The sequence below is a fragment of the Mesoplodon bidens genome (genome assembly GCF_964165515.1).
Source record: "Mesoplodon bidens genome assembly, chromosome: 11".
In the NCBI taxonomy this organism is placed as follows: Eukaryota; Metazoa; Chordata; class Mammalia; order Artiodactyla; family Ziphiidae; genus Mesoplodon; species Mesoplodon bidens.
Window position 1 is genome coordinate 58,574,119 of NC_138167.1, and position 14,220 is coordinate 58,588,338.

Here is a 14,220-nt window from a genome sequence, read left to right on the forward strand (position 1 = left end):
GCTGATTGTTTTCAACAAATGGGCTGGACACAGGTTTCTTTGAGCAGATTGAGCTCTGAGTCAGATCACATACATACAAGTCTCCAGAGTGCAGCGTTTCAGGAAACTGGCAGAGGAATCAAACAGTGACAATCCTTGGGGGATGGGTTTTTTGGAGCTTTAGGCCAATTTTGCCCCTAGTGGCTGCCAGGTTGCTGGTGTCCACAGCTTCCATTGTTGTGAGGCTCTTGGTTTTTAACACTACCTAGCAGTTGGGGAGAGGAGGATGGGAATACATTAAAATTCCATGAAGTTTACTGTTTTTCCAAGATTCAACCAATTTTCTTGGATCAATACTCTTCAGTAGCAATGTGCATGTTGCCCCCAACTTCAGTAGCAAAGCCAGAATGGCAATCAGGGTCATTGCTAGGAACCACCACTAACAAACCATGGTCTTCCTGGGAGTGAGAGATAGCTGCCTGCTTGTGTGTTGCTCAGCTTATATAACAGATGAAAGTTGAGATCTCACAAGTAGGCGGTAGTGTTGGTCCCACAATGAAAGTCACAATCCTTCCCTAAGAATACACATCTTAGTAACTTCCCAGGTCCAGTACCAACTGCCGAGAGATGCCTTCCCCTTGAGCAAGGATTCTAAATGCCCTCTGCATGCATACATGGGGAAAATTTCCCAAGAGTTCTTCCAAAGGTCCTGTAGGCACTTGTCAGGCTCTTTCTGCAACAAGGAGAAAAATATCCCTTCTCTTCAAGGACCACTAGTGGGAGAGTCTGAATTTAAACGGACATGAATGGACCTGAAATGCCATTGTGGTCTTCCAGCTGCAGTGGGGGCTGAGGGAGTCCATGGATGAAATGGAGTTGGATGCAGTTCAGTCTTACAGAGGCTCATCGTGTCCATGGGCCAAGCTTCTTGATCCATCCCAGTTAGTGACTGGTAGAGGAATAAGCTTTAGTTCCATGAATCCAGTTACACTGGGTTCTTCTTTCTTGAAGAACAAAGGTATTATGACAGGAAGGACCAATAGGAGGCCTGTAACTGCCGCCTCCCCTGGCCAAGATACCCGTACTACTATCAGTACCACGATGACTACATCAGTGCCCCCATTCCCAGGAGGACTGTGGAGATTAGGGCCACCGTCAAGTCCCCATTCGCTCACTCTTCATCCTTAGCTGAAGCTGTAGGTCGTGGTTGAACCACACACCTCACTCAGCAGCAGCCTTAGATACAGAGCTCTCCCACCATTGCATTTACTGGACCAGACCAGCACCATCCCTGGCACGTGTTGTGTATTTTTACAGCAAGCCTCAGCAGCTTCTCCAGGGACGGCACTGAATGTCTACCTGTGCATTTATTTGGTTCATGGTTATAGATTTGGAAAATGCTTCTTCCCCCCAATCTTCATCCGTAGGGAGACTCAAGACAGTCTGTCTTTACAAGACAAACCTTATTTTGTACTGTTTGCGGTCATGCTAACACTGTCAAAATAGATTCCGAAGGTACTTTGACAATCTGGACTCTCTGTAGACCAGTACCCAGTCCACTCCTATTATGTCAAGTGGACCTGGAGAGTGGGAAGGGCAAGCACCCTTGAACCCTATTTGGTCATAACGTATTATTGTTATTATTGATACATGGATTGATACTGATTTTAAATAGAATTTTGTATCTATGTTCATAAGTGATATTCGTAGTTTCAATAATTTTGCTGTCTTTGTTCAGTTTTGTTTTTAGAGCTCTACAAATTACATAAAATTCAAAGGAGAGTTATTCTTTTAAAATACTTTCTATGTTCTGGAATATTTTAAGTGACATAGATTAATCTTTTTCTACCTTATTAGATTGGTTGAAATTCAGTCTGAATGCATCTAATCTTGGTGATTTTCTTTCACTGGTAGATCTTTAATCAGTTTTCCAATTTTTTTAATGGTAATTAGCCTATTCAAGTTTTTCTACTTCTTCCTGGATTTAGTGAATTTTTTACATTTCTAAGAAATTATCTACTTTTCTAGATTTGTAAATATGTTTCCATTGAGTTAGATGCATTATTACCTCATAATTATAATTCTCTCAATTTTTCCTTTATATGTGAAGACGCTTCACTTTTGGTCTTCCATCCCCCCTACCCCCTTTCATTCTTTCTCTCTCTCCCTGTCTGTCTCTATTTTTCTTCCTCATAATTACCTTCTAAAGGTCTAACTTTAGAATTGTATTTGGATTAAGCCATGCTTTCTACCTCCTTTTTTACTATATCATTATTTTTAGCTTTCATGTTTATTAAATTTATTCCTCCTAATTTCTTTGAGTTCATTTATTTATTTTCCTAATGTGTTTAGCAGAGTACCAAATGCCTTTATTTTTATCGTTCCTCTAAAATAACGAAACTCTTTATAAGGTAACGCATTTCCTTTTAATAAAGCCTTTCCCGCTTCCAGCTGGTGTTGGCACGAAATGTTCTCTTTTTCAAAGCTTCTGAGGTACTTTATCATTTCTTTTTAACTTTTTGGTCCAAGGATGGTCTTAAGTATATTTCATACTGTTCAAGCCCTTAAGATATAGTTGGTCATCTCTGCATTATTGTTTTCAATTTTACTGTTTCCTAATCAGATTACATGACCAGCCGAGTTTTGACTTTCATTTTAATTGTGCCAAAAGGTTTTATTTGAGGCCAAGTACTTCACTGATTCCTGTAAAGAGTTTCGGCAAGTCGCTCTTCCTCTGTGAAGCTGGTGTGCCGTGCTGGTGTGAAGGTTGTTAGCACGTCGTAAATCTACCTGATCACGTTTAGTGGCTGTTCAGTGAGATTTCTCCAAGTTTCTATTTACTGTCGTTTTCATCCTCTACTCGATCTGCACAGTAATAAAACAGGTGTGGGGACAGCTCGCTGTAGTGCCAGTTTTATCAAGTCCCCCTGGATTTCTAGCAGCTCTTGCTGTAAGAATCACTCACATTTATCATGAGCTAAGGGCTTTCCGGAGTGTCTCCAGTGGTCCTTACAGGAGCCCCATGCAGTGGGGACACCGTTACAGGGAGGAAGATGGAGATTCACACCCAGCCCATCCAGGGCCCCAGCTTCATGGCAGAGTTCCTGGTGGACCCCTTATGGGCAACCGTAGTGACCACGGCCACCCTTTGGATGCACAGAGAAAATCCTAACTTCTTCGTAAAGTTTGCCTGTTATTACGAGGGTCTGGCCCTCTTTATGGCACTTAGTAATTTAACCTTAAATGCTTATTGCCTTTGTAAGTAACTTTGCATAGTAAGGATCTTCCTGTGATTCCTAATTTACCACTGTTTTGGGGGCTATATTTTCTTGTTGCTCGTGCTTCCTTTTCTGCGGCCTTGCCGCCCTGTTTCCTTCGTTTCCAGCACTTTCTTATTACTTTGCTTCTGTTCCTCTCATGTCCACATAGCTTAGTTTTGCTGTTGATCAAAACTGAAGATCGTAGTCTCTAACGGGGAAGATGGTCCACTCACATTAATGTGATAACTTACACATTTGGGTTTATTGTTTGCTGCATACGTTACATGTTCCACGCATTTTACCTACTTTTTTGGGTAGGTTTGGTCAAATTATTGTTTACTACATTTTTTTCCCCAATGGTTACATTTTTTATTTGAAAGCTCTATTGAAAATTACATTCTCTTTTCGGGGATTTTGTTTTTCTAAAATTGGAAACCATGATGCTAACAGTTACCTCTGGGCTAGTCCTTCCCCTCAGCCCAGTGAGGTGACATGGTTCAGGCTTGTGTTTCCCTCCAAGACTTTTCTCCCACTCGACGAGTCCTTTCAGTTTCCCTTTTCACTCCGTTCCTCCTCAACCTTCCTGATTGTGCTGAGATAGTGTAAAATCTTTTCAATTCTAGACCATTATTAGAACTTCCATTTTAGTTAGCAATTGCATTTCTATATTTTTAGCCTGCAGATACACTCATATAAGAAATGATACAGGAACAAGGATGTTCATTGCAGAGTGGTTAGTGAAAGTTAATTACGAGAAACAACCCAAGTGTCCACCAATAGGAGACTGATGATATAAATCATACTGCATTCATGACATTGAACTCTATGCAGCTGTTAAACACAACTAGAGGTTTTTTATATCCTGCTATAGAAATATCTTCAGTGAAGAAAGCAAAGTACAGCACAATGTATATAATATGCTGCTATTTTATTCCCTTTGTAAAGGCCGGGCATGTGGTTTCCAATTTGTATGTGATTGTGAGTTTGCTTCTGGAAGGATATGCAAGAAATGAGTTGTTTCCGGCTTCCCTGCAGAGAAGCTGCTGTTTCTTAATGTTTCAGATCCATTCATCTGTGGCTGACTTTTGTCTCACTGAGTTTTCTTCAGATGAAGCGAGCAGGTGGTACCTGCTGTGTGACCTGCATGTCTGCAAACTGCCTTTTTTTGTGCTGATGTGATGTTCTCTGTGCGGGTTTGGGGTCCTGGTCTTTCCCTCCCGGTGTCGGGAGATGCTCTGGTATGGCCCGTAGGAAGCGTGATCAGAGCGTGTGCTCTTAGGGCTTGTCTGAATTGTGTTCTTTCCACCCCAAAGTGCACCTGCTTTTTCCATCCCTGTTATTTGGGGATTCTACAGGGACACCCTCAAGCCAGGTCCCCTAGATCCGCCTGGGTCCTGAGCTCTCCAGGTCAGCCGACTCCTTTCACAGAAATAGTCTCCTATTATTTATTCAACCACAGCTTCTCTTCTGTTTTCTCCTTTGGTATTCAAATGGCTCATGTGCTGGATTTCCCACCTTCCCTCACAATGCTCACCCTTTTTTCACGAGATTTCCCTGTTTTAGTGGTTTTATGGTTCCTGCCTTGAGGTTTGCACCTTGTAGCGTCAATATGGTATCCGCACCATTAAACCAAATTTTATTTTGAAAATCTTTTTTCCCTGGAAAGTCTTTTTCAGGTTGGACCCCACTGTCCCTGAGGACCCCTGTTTTGTTTAGTTCTGTTTTGGTGTGAGGCGTGTCACTGTTTAGGTTTTTCCTGCCCCCAAGTGCGGCCCCTTTCCCTGGGCTCCGCTCCTCTTTGATTTCTGTCCTGCACTCCCTTAGATGTGTGATTATGGGACCGCGGAGGGGGAGGTGGTGGACAGGCGGTCGGGCACCAGCCGCTCAGATGGGCGGGGAGGTCAGGACACAGTTCTGGGTATGATAGTGACCTGGTGCTGGGAGTCCTTGGTGCCCCAGTGCCCTCTGCTGCCTCGGTGGCCTCTCACAGCTGCTTCCAGACCCCTCCTCAGCCCACCTTCCTGGGACGCCCCCCCCCCCAGGGCCGAGCTCTCTCTGGGTCCTGAGGGCTCACAGGACCGAACCCCTTCCCCCGGCCCCGGCTCATCAGAAGGGGACAGAGGAGAAACTGGACAAGAAGGGCACAGCACCACCACGGGCCTCCTGGCGTCCCCTCCAAGGGGGCCACTGCTGAGCCCCGGTGACCGGGGGCCTGGCTGAGCCCCTCTCGCCTCGTCGCGGCATTTGCACGACACGGGTGTCACAGCCACCCTGTGAGCACCTGCTCTTGTGCACCCCACGTGGTGGATGAGGACCCTGGGCCTGGCTGAGTGGGTGACTGGTCCACGCGGCGCCCTGCGGTCAGAGCTTTCCAGGAGGAACAGACGGGCACTTACTGGTCCCTGTCATGCCTCTTCCTTGGCCACTTCCCTGAATAAGGCAACGAGGGCCTCCAAATGGCCCCCCGACCGCCCTGCATCTCGGTAGCTCTGCCAAGATGCATTTCATTACTGACCCAGAGCACGGCCAGGTCCCTGACAAAAACCTTCAGTCATGCTGGGCTGACCCATTATTGTTGCTGTTAAACATTTATTAAATACCGTGTGCCCAGCCGAAGCCGGGTACACGGTAACGCTGCGGTGACTGAGTGCTTTCGGCGAATCACACCACGAATCCCCTCCTCTCAGCCGCCCCAGGGGTGGAGGGGCACGGCCCCTGGGCTCCGAGCTAGGTTTCAGGGCTGTGGACAGTGTTTGGAGGAATTGGAGTCTTAAGGAGCCCATTCTGACCTGGAGAGAGGGCCTTCGGGGGAACTGGACAGAGGAAGAGAAACGTGGGGACAGAGGAAGAGAAACAGGGGCAGCACGTGGCAGATGGAAGGTGTGCACTCAGGAGTGACAAGGAAAGGAAGAACGTCGTTGCCTTCATGGGGCCTTGGGCTGCGGCTGTGTGCGGGAGGGGCTGGAACGGAGCCAGAGGTGAGCAGAGGAGGGGGCAGGGGAGGGGAGGGGAGGGGAGGGGGAAGAGGGGAGGGGGAAGAGGGGAGGGGGAAGAGGGGAGGAAGAGGAGACGGAGGAGGATGAAGGCGGGAGGAGGATGAAGGCGAGAGGAGGAGGTGGCGGCCCAGGCAGTGAAGCACGGGCCAGGCCGAGGAGGGAGAAGTCCGCCCGCGTCACCCATAGACGGAGGCACCGGCCTCTCCCATCCCCGCAGCCCTGCCCACCCCCCGGACCCCCTGAGAGGCCACGAACAGGTGGAGCTCACAGGCCGTGGACCGGAAGGGCCAGCCCTGTTAGCGATGGGACCCCACATTCAGGCCAGACACTCCTTACAGCCAAGGGCACCCCAGGGCCAGGCCTTCCCTCTGGAGCAGAGAGCAGTATCCCCAACTTCCCCACACAGCTGCTGGCATTTGTGGGGCAGCCACCTCGGTGTTGAGGCTGGGAGACCTAGGCTGGAACCTACTGCCTGCGTGACCCAAGGGGATGATTCACCTCTCCTGTGACATCAGCAAAATCGTCCTCCTTCCACAAAGCGGAGACACAGCCGGCGCAGGAAAGGTGCCAGGAGACGCTCGAAGTGTTCCAGGGGCCGCCCTCCCAGGCTGAGGGCCCCCAACATAGTGACTAGGCCACCTCCTGTCCAGAGAACTCCAAGCTTGCCCGGGTGGCTGAGTGGACCGTGCCCAGTAGAGGCCTGGCTGAGGCAAGCCTCCAGTGAATTCCCAAGTGGTTCCTAGAGATTGTTTTGGGGGGAGGGGGTCAGAGGGCAGGTGGATTTAAAAAAATAACTTTTACTTTAGGGTAATTTTAGATTGAGAGAAAATTTACAAAAAGGGCACAGAAAGTACCTGCACACCCCCCCCACCCCCAGTTTCCTCCGACACTGAAACCTTACATCCCCACCGTGCACTTGGCAACAGGAGAAACAGACGTGGGCCCCTCACCGTGACCCCAGCTCCAGGCTTTATCTGTGTTTCACCTGTTCTTCGTTAACGTTCCACAAAGAGGCTTCTTTTCAGCTGGATTGAGACACAATCGACCTACAACCTTGTGAGTTCAAGGTGTGCAACGTGGTGGATAAAAACACTCGTGACCCGCAAGATGATGACTCAGCCCGAGCTGGTGCCTCGTCACGGCCTCCGCCGCCCCCTCCGCTCCGGGGACTGGTCCTTCCGCGTGTGCTGCCTCTTTACACTCCCCACCTCGCCCCTGATTCCCCTCTATTTAGGCGCCCATGTGCCCGAGCTCACATCTCTGCTTGGCCAATGCCATGGTCTTCCTGCAATATTAGCAGGGTGGTGTCACCTCCTCTAGGAAGCCCTCCCTAAACCCATCCATCAGGACAGGCTAGATGCCCTTCGGGGGCGCCTCCAGGACCTCGAGGCCTTCCCCCTTGGCGGAGACACAGAGAGAGACAGCCCCAGAGCAGCTGTGGCCAGGACCGAGGGGCTGACAACGAGCACACGGACACTCAGCTAGACAACCAGCCTCCGCGGCACATGCAGGCCTGACCAGGGGTGGAGGGCGTCCACTGCCCAGTGTCCACCCTGAGGCCGGACCCGGGAAGGCGGCTTGCGGCAGCAGAGGTGACAGCGGCCACCGGGGGGCACTGTTGGCCAGCTCTCCCTGAGCTCTGGCCGAGGCTCTTGCAGCTGCTCTGGGGCTGGCACGTCCCTGATTGTCTGATTCCGCGGGCTGGGAGCGGCTGGACGCGCCTGACCTGGAGGCTTCGTGGGAACCGAGGGCCCAGGGAATTGGGAGCTTCCAGAAGTGCAGCTGGGGCCCCTCTGGGCTGCAAATTGACCCCATGGGGGCCGGTCAGCCAGGAGGCTGCGAGGGGGCTTCATGTCCCTCCCGGGCTCACCTGGAGGCCCAGGCCTGCCCCTGTGTCCCCCTGACCCGCCCGGGCCAGCTAAAGCCAAGAGACCTGGAGGACCGGGACCCCTGTTCTCCGAGGAGCCTGGCAGACAGAGACCCTGTCCCTTCCTCCCCCTCCCCCCTGCCCCATTCCTAGACACAGTGCAAATCCCAGGGGCCCACCCATGGAGCAGGGTGACTGGCCGGTCCCCAGAGTGCCTCTATGGCTGGGGCGCTGAGGTCGGAGCCCCGGGCCTCCCTCACTCCTCCGACCTCTCCGGTCACCTCCTGGTGGCTGTGCCCCTGACTGCACAGTGCACGCCCACAGCCCTGCTGGCGGAACCCCTCGCCCGGTTCACTCCCAGCGGCTCTTCCTCTTTTTCTTCCCGTGCAGCCGTGACATCCTTCCTCGTTGGAATGCAGACTTTCATTTCTCCCAAACCTGGTGGCATTACTTGCTGGCTCCGTCCAGCTGATTCCTTCCTAGTTGTTGGCAGGAAAATCTGCTTCTCTCCCAGGGACACTGTGCCTCTCGGAGGCCCCTCGGCATGGGATGGAGGACCCCGCTGCATCGCCCTTCATGTCCAGACGCCGCATGAGGGTGATGAGGCAGCCGCCCTGCTGCCCGGCCAGGCAAAGCCCATCCAGGCCGTCTCTAGAGCCCCAGCAGAGAGGCGATACCCAGTGTGTGGAAAGTCAGTCTTAATTCCCCGCATTTCCTCCCTGAAATAGACCTCTCAGTGAGAAGGAATCCCTCGTTCCAGTGAGGTCTCCTGTGAGCTGGTCCCTGGCCTGTTTCTCTGTTGGGGCCAAGTGCTCTCAGCTTACGATTCTTAAAAGAAGGCTGGGCGGGTTCCTCAAGCAGCCTGGCTTTACTCTCCGGACAAACCAGAGAAGGCGCTGTCCTCACTCACAGGTGACAAAGCAGGAGCCCAGAGGAGGCAGGGTGTCTGCCAAGAAGGAAGAGAGAGACCTGATTTGAGGTCAAGGAGGGCTCCCCCCGGTTCTGTCAGATGGTGAGCGGGCTCCCAGCCCTCCAGCCGCTGCCCTGAGAAGCCCTGCTCAGTGCCGGCCGTAAGGGATGTTCCGGGGCTCCAGCCCCTGGACTGCGCTCTGTCCCCTCCTGTCCCCACCATCCATCTGTACCGCTGGCCCTGCAGGCCTGGCTGCAAGCAGTGCTGCTGGGCCCCTAAGCCCTGTCCTTGTCCTGCCCCGGGTCTTCCCGAGACCCCTGCCCCAGCCTGTGCACGGGATGCTGACCTGTCCCCAAGACACAGATGTGGGATGGGAGGCGGCAGAGCGTGCTGCACTGCTGTCGTTCTGTCCTTCACGTGACCCCTCCTGCCTCGTGGGCCCCTCCACCTGCACCCGGCTGCCCACATTCCACCCTCCCGGTGGCGGCAGAGGTCAGGACGCGGGTGGCCGTTAGAGGGGCCGGAGGGAGCTGGCAGGATTCTGGCCAGGACCTGGGTGGTGGTGCACCTCCTGCTGAGTCACCAGACTGTGCAAACTGTGCTCACCAGCAGTGTTTGAAGATTGAAGGGATTTCATCTGAAGGTGCTGTTTGCTCTCATCCCCGGCACCCTGTGCCTTGCACGGGGAGAGTTAAAACTTCGGTTAGTCTGTGTAGGGGTCCAGTAGATGCCCCGGCCCGTGTGGGATTTTCCGATGTCACGTGAGCTGGTCACACAGCTGTGCTGCAGGGGAGAAGATGCAACGGAGTAAATCAGTAGCCGCCAGGCAACCTCACTTCCTCACGGCACCACCTGGCTTCCCAGGACCCGGCTCCTGGGTCTGCCCTGCGGCGGCCACAGCAAACCCTGTGGGCAACTCTCACCCCATGGCTAATTGGTCTCGGAGGAAACTTCCACTCGCTTACTGCCTGGTATCAGAAATGTTCCAGAAGTTTCCACCTGCAGGAAGGGACCGTGGGGCACATGCCAGTCGTGGGGTTTCCCGTGGCTCCCTGTTCTCCACGAGTCGGCTGCTCCATGCTCATCCCTCTCCCCCAGCTGCTTTCTTTTGGTCTCTTGTTGCCTCTGGAGATGCTGCAGAAATCCCTTCTGGAAATTCGACTGCCCCGGATGGGGCAGGGCCTCCGTCGCCATCTCTCAGCTGCTCACAGGGCAGGGAAGGAACGGAGGGGACAAGCCGAGGTGACGTGTGGGGCAGGACGGGGTGGCCGGGGTCCCAGCAGGTCACGGGGTAGGATCCCAGGAGGAGGAAGGGGAGAGGAAGGCCAAGGTTATGCTCCACAGCACGTTGTGCTGACGGCCCAAGACCCCCGGCGGCCCTGCGCACAAACCCCCAGTGCGGGTGTGAGAGCCGCAGCGGCCGCCCTTTGAAGCAAGGTGTCCCTGGTGTGTTTGCGTAGTTTCCTTCTCTCCACCAGCGTTTCTCTGATGGACGCTCCCAGGGAGATGTGAGCTCAGAGCAGGGCTCTCTGCCCTGGAGGGTCAGGTCGCATTGTTGGGGACCCACCTGGCCCACCTGCCTGGAAGCAGCCCTGCCCTCCACGCCCGGGAAGCTCTGGTCCACTGACTAACCCTCCCCGTGGTCGCAGCTCAGGGTCACCTTCTTGGGGAGAACCTGGCCTGGTCCTGCTTCAGCTCCTGCGGCCCCAGACTCCAGCCTCTGACCACGTGGCTTGGGCCTCAGGGAAGATGCTCCATTCTCCCGCCCCACGGATGCCTCGTGCCTGGAGGTCGGTGCCGAGCTGCGGCCCAGGTGGAGAGAATGGGTGGGTTCCCTGGAGGAGGCATCCTTCCAGCGTCTGAGCTCCTGTGCCGTCCACGCCCGGTCTGAAGAGACTCGGGCATCTGCCGTGCTTCGTGATCGTGAAGCAATTCATCTTGCTCTAAAATTTGCACCCTCGTAGGTGTAGACAAAACGTGCTCGGACAGGGACATTTCCCAGCTTTACGGAGGGAAAACGGACAATTAAGAACTGAATGCATGTCAGGATTACAACTTGGGGACATGCTGTATATACAGGCTGTGAAATTGCCACACAATCAAGCTCATTAACATGCCACCCCCTCACCTGGGACCATTTTCCCGGGTGTTTTGTGTGTGTGGTGGGAACACCTGAGATCCACCATCTTGGCAAGTTTCACACACATGACACTCGACTGTGAACTGGAACCCCGTTGCACAGCAACCCAGCTCGTTCATCCCACAGCTGGATCTGGTGCCCTGGACCCACACCTCCATTTCCCTTCCCCAAGCCCCTTGGGACCACCATTTGACAGTGATGACGTTTTGACAACTAGATGGACATAGTACATTCGACTGACAAGCAGGTTTACTTTTGTTAAAATTTAATACTAGTTAATTCACTTTTTAAAAAGTGAAACCAGATTTATTCTTATTGAGGTCATTTTAATTTAAATGCTAAGGTTGGTGTGACAATTAAATGAACAGTGACTGGAGTATAATAAACACTCAACAAAAATTATTCATAAAATTTCAAACTTTATGGCAGCATGTTTTGTATTTTTTTGAATCACCTGAGATTTTCTTTGGGACAAATACGATACCTTTATTGTTCTAGTGTTTTCCCATGGCATTCATTATTTATAGTTTACATTTCACCTTTTAACTTTAATAAATAATCCTTAATGCTTTGGGATAAAATAACTTTTTTTGAAAAACATAGAAAATATTTTTATTTTTATCTCTTAAGCTTTCATTTGCATTTTTATGAAAATGTATCCACAATGCGTATATGTTCAATACAGTTACATTTTACTATTTAAATCTTTAACTCATTATTTTTAGCCAAACACAAAGTAGATGTATCTTGATTAAAATCTAGTGATTTGCTGAAATACAGTTAAGAAAAAAAATGTGTGAATTGTGCCTGTTTCATTACTCAACTAAATGTCATGGCTCGTCCAGAGGACACCTGGACAGGTGATGATGACACTTAGTTGTCTTTGATATTTTAGAGACTTTTTGTCATTTAGAGACGGTTTTGAATTGTGTTGCTTGTCAAAGCAGGATGATGGTATGTATCGTATTTCAGTTTGTTGTGTGACCTGTAACTTTAAGCATTTATGTGAAGGGGGGGCACTTGGGTCCCATCTCATCTCCTGCCCTCCTGACCCTCTGGGTGGTTTTCCTGCCCTGTTCTTACCAGAACTTTCCATCTGCGTTTATGGAACGAACCTCCGACTGTAGGCCCGAGTCTCACTGATCCCTCCCTGGGACCCGGCAGGGGATCTGAGTGAGCTCCGTGCTTGGAAGGATTCCTGGAAATTCCAGACGGTCCGGAGCCCAGATGTTAAGGAAAAAATGCGCAGGAGTAACTCAGAGGACCATGGGCGCACGGGGGACCAGGAGGTGGGGGACACGGCCTCTCCAGAGTCCGGATCGGATGGTGGCCCAGGGAGAGGGTCTCGGCCACTTTGTGGGGCGGAGTTGAGGTCGACTGGGGGGACTGGGCCTAGCAGAGGTGGCACCTCCTTCAAGTCAGATATCACTAGAGGGCTTATTCTTTCTTAGCTGTAGTTTCCATTTCTTCTTCAGGGGCCATTATTTGTTTAAGTGAAAAGGAAACAAAAGCAAGTCATTTAAAGAATCCATTTTTGGCTTGTTTCTCTAGAGGTCCCTGACCGAGCACCCCAATGGGACCCCCGATCTTACCCCCTCACACTCTCCCCAGAGACTCGCCCGTCCCCAGCCTCCCCAGGGCCTCCCCATCCCCCAGTCTTGGGGAACCTGGGGCAGCTCACATTGTACAGGGGGCAGCTGATGGCCCTGCGTCTTGTTTTGGGTTCATGAGCCTCCTTCCCAGGAAGGAGCCCAGGAGGCTCGGGCGATGGTGGCTTGTTTATTTGGTTCTGTTCCGGGTCTGAGGCTCTCTGGACACAGGGGCTCAGCTGGCGCTCACCGCCCTCGGGGCTTTAGGGGGACAGCACCCCACCAGGGCCTCAAGTCGCTTCAGGAAGTCCCCCGGCAGGTCTTTGGCCGGTCTTTGTGCTTGAGCAGCTGGACGCCACACCCAGGGAGCCAGGACGCCTCCTTGATTGGCTTCCCAGCCTGGACAGCGGCGGGAGGCTGCGACCCCATCACCACACAGGCCTGGATTAAAGCCCTCTGTGTGCGGATCTCACTCTGTCTTTAACCCCCCACAGGAAACCGACAGGGGAGGCAGTCTCGGCAACATGCCTCCCGAGTCCAACCCTCCTCTCTGACATAAAGAGCTGTGTAATTTGAAAGTTCATTTAGTTTGACCAACTCTGGTCCACTCTCCACTGCTGTGAAATTAACAGGAAAAATTACAAATTGCTAGAAGACAGGGACTTTGGACCATGGGTGCGTCGGCTTATGCAGGTTTGATAAGCTGAAGACATTAAAAATGGAAGAGACAGCTCTAGGTAGACCAGTCGGCCTGAAATTTTAATAAGCTGCAGCTCTGGGCAGAAGCTGGCATCTGGAGGGAGGGAGAAGCCGGGCTGGGGCAGCCGAGGGCCCAGTGCCCTGAAAGGAGACAGGGCCATGCCTGGTCTGTCCCAAAACCCCTCCACACAGGCCCCGCCAAGCCATCCAGGGTGTCATCACTCCCAGCGTGTCCCCTGCTCCCCTGCAGGGGCTCCTGGGGGCAGGGCGTTTGCCCATGTTCTCTTAGTGCTCTAGATGCCCTGGCACATGTGAGGCCAGGGCTGGGGGGGCTGTTAATGTTCCTTTTATAAATAATCAAGTCACTAAATACCTGCAGAGTTCATAGAAATAACAGGGACAGTTGATGAAGCATTAAAATTCCTTGCAAGTGCCCCTGAGAGAGTGTGTCTGAGGGATCCTGAGTCCACCATGGAGGTTGGCCCCACAGGTGAAGGTGCTGAAAGGCCAGCAGTGTCCTGTGTGTGTGGTCTCCTTTGTGGGGTCCATGGGGCCCTGGCCGTGGAGCAGTGGCTGCAGAAGCCCCGGGAGGACAGTGGTACTGCTCACCTCTCTGCTCTGCCATCGGGGTGGCCATCCCAGGGAGGTCCAGCCAGGATGCCGTGGTCAGTCCTTCTACCCTCCAGTGGCAGCTCAAGTAGGAGCAGGTTTTGCCTCGATACTACTATGTGTTTCTACCTCCATGTGATGCTGGCTGGGGAGGTGACTGAGGACACAGAG